At 32.0% G+C, this 3,208-nt stretch overlaps 1 long non-coding RNA gene across 1 annotated transcript; it reads left to right on the top strand.

Annotated features, from left to right (window-relative positions):
• Positions 1 to 443: 443 nt before the first annotated feature.
• Positions 444 to 2,794, top strand: LOC125619106. Its single transcript, XR_007350596.1, has 2 exons — positions 444 to 1,463; positions 1,535 to 2,794. It is a non-coding gene; the product is annotated as an uncharacterized LOC125619106 (long non-coding RNA).
• The last annotated feature ends 414 nt before the right edge of the window (positions 2,795 to 3,208 follow it).

Below are 3,208 nucleotides of genomic sequence, written 5' to 3' on the forward strand. Positions count from 1 at the left end.
CCAATTTGCATTCCCACCAGCAAGGTAATAAAACAGAGACCCTGTGCCAAATAGAAGAAAAAGTAGGCCAAAATCTTCACCATATCATTCTAGGATATGACTTCCTTAAAAAAACCCAAAAGTGCAAGAAGTAAAATCAAGAATCAATAAATGGAATAGATTCAAACTAAAAAGCTTCTTATCAGCAAAAGAAACAATCAATATTGTGGAGACCCTACAGATTGGGATAAAATCTTTTACCACATTCACCTCAGATAAAGCATTGATCTCTAGGTTATATAAAGAACTCAAAAAAACTTAACACCAAAAAAATCAATAAATGGGCTAAGAAACTGAACAGACACTTCATAGAAGAAAAAATACAGTTGATCCACAAATATAAGTAAAAAATGTTCAACATCTTTAGCAATTAGAGAAATGAAAATCAAAAAGACTCTAAGATTTCATCTCACTCCAGTAAGAATGTCACTTATCAAGAGTACAAGCAAGAGTAAATGTTGGCAGAGATGTGAGGAAAAAGGTACACTCTTATCTATTGATTATTAATCCATATTTTTAAATGTTACCAAATCTTATTCTTAATACTTCTTACCCTCTCTCTTCTCACATACACAATACATGTAATATATAAATTATATATATATATATGTGTGCGTGTGTGTGTGTGTGTGTATGTATGTGTGTGTGTGTATACTATTTATGGATCTACATATGTTTTTTTTTCCTTCCCTCTCAGATTTTATAATTTCTCTCTTAGATGATTTAAATTTCATAATGTTATGATATTTTTCATTCATTTTTCTGGACATCTATTGTACTTATATATTCTAACAATTCATATATTTTCATCTCTGGGATTATTTACCTCTGCCATTATTCCCTTATTAATTGTATCCCTAACTTTATTCTGTTATTACTTTCTGAAAATTTAGCTTATCAGATATTGAACATTCTCAATTCTGTTTCTTTATGTGTCATATATTTCTGTTTCATTTACATCTTTGTCTTTTACTCTTCATTCTAACATCTCTCACTTTATTTTGGATAATTTTCAATGAACTATTAATTTTAGTGGAATATTTAAATTCCTAAGAATTTTACCTTGTTGTTTGATAGTGCTCTTTCCATAGTATCACTTGGGAGTTTTCAAGATTCACTTTATTTTGGAAATTATGTTCCCTACTGCATCTCCTTTTCTTCTGTCTCTTCTTTCTTTCTCACTCATTAAATATTTCTGATTTTCATATGTCTCGTGAGTCTTGGTCATCTGTATAAAGGACAGCATCTGCTGAAATAATCTCTCAGTTCTTTTTTTACATATAAACACATAAGAGATTATTTGAAGCAGTTGCTGTTTTTTAAATATATTTTCTGCCTTCCTGTTACAGGGTGATCTCTACCCAGACCTCTGTCCTGAGTAGAAATTCTGACAGGGTGCTCTGTGAGAGGCAGTACAGGGCCAGGTTTATAGTGTCAGATTACAGCTCACCCATAAAGTGGTTTGACACTATAAACCTGGCCCTGTACTGGCCAGGTTTATAGTGTCAGACCACTTTATGGGTGAGCTGTAATTAATGGGCAGGGAGCTATTTTCAATTAAGTGACCCTTGAAATGCCCAAATGTAAAAGGCTCTAATCTGGAATCCTAAAATCTCCACTAAATATTTTAGTGTTCTCCAGAATATTCCTTTAGAAATAAATGAGACTTCAGATTTTTGAGGGAAGGTCTTGAGAGGATATGATAATTATTAAACAACATTATGTATTATATACAATGAATCATTATATAATTACTATGTATTTTGTTATTTATTAATTATTCAAACATTTACTAAATTCTTAAAATAATGCTACAATTGCTATTCCCATTTTAAAGAGAACAAACTGGGACACACAGAGATATAACAATTATGCCAAGACCCTTGTCTTCATCAATTTGGGTTGCTATAACAAAGTACAATAGACTGAGTAGCTTATAAATAACCACAAGTTATTCCTCACGGTTCTGAAATTTGGAAGTCTGAGCTCAGGGTGCTAGCATGGTCATGTTCTGGTAAGGGCTCTCTTGCAGGTTATGAACTGTTGACTTTGTATTGTATCCTTGCATGCCAAAACAGGTGTGAAAGCATCCTCTAAGGTCCATTTTATAAGGGTACTAATTCCATTCCTACATGCTCTATACTCATAACTTTATTATCTCTCAAAGTTACCTTCCCTCCTAATTCTATAACATGTAGAGTTAGGATTTCAACAGCTGTATAGCCAGTAAATAGTACAATGAGAATTCAAATCTAGACATACAAACTCCAGAGAAATTGCTTTCTTGTTTTTTGCCTTTTGTTCTACTTTGAAATCTATTTAAATTTTTTAAAAGTCTATAAAGATGTATATACACAATTGAAAATAAATAATAGAAAAATGATCACCCATGTGTCTGGTTATCAGATTCTAATGAAGACCCTAGAAATCCCTGTTTGCTTCCCTCAAAACGTCTTTCATCCCTATGAAAAACATCTCATATGCTAAATTTTAAAATTATTTATTCTACACAGTTGTAACAGATATCCATCAGTTCTGAAATAATAGACTGTTCAGTTGTCTATGCAATTTATATAAGTATGTTCATATAAATTGGATCATCTGTGGGCTTGCTTCAATCATTGTGGTATTGAACTTCAATCATTGTGGTATTGAATTCATTCATGTTCATGCTTTTTATTCACTTATATTGCTCTGTAGTATCCCACTGTATAAATACATGTTTGCCTTTTAATTCATTAAACTGTTGATTGACTTTCTGGTGCTCTGAATTTTGTTACCATGAACAATAATGATATAAGCATTACTGGACATATCCTCTCATGCACTTGAACAATAGTTCTTTTTCAGCATATCCACATTAAGGAAGGAACTATCTGGGTCATGCCAAGAACCAGGAAGATATCAAGGTGAGTGTAACAGACAATTAATAGATACCCCAACACCAAGAAGACAGAGATGTTAGAATTATCTGGAGAAGATTTTAAAGTAGACATCATAAAGTGCTTCAACAAGCAATTTTAAACACAATTCAATGAGCAATTATGAAATAAATGAAAATAGGGTTTCAGCAAAGAAATATTAAGTCTGTGCAAAAAAAATAGAAAATACAATCACAATCAAGTGGAGTTCATCCCAGGGATGCAAGGTTGGTTCAACATATGGAAAT

This window comes from Marmota marmota, unplaced genomic scaffold (assembly GCF_001458135.2).
Source record: "Marmota marmota marmota unplaced genomic scaffold, marMar, whole genome shotgun sequence".
NCBI lineage: Eukaryota > Metazoa > Chordata > Mammalia > Rodentia > Sciuridae > Marmota > Marmota marmota.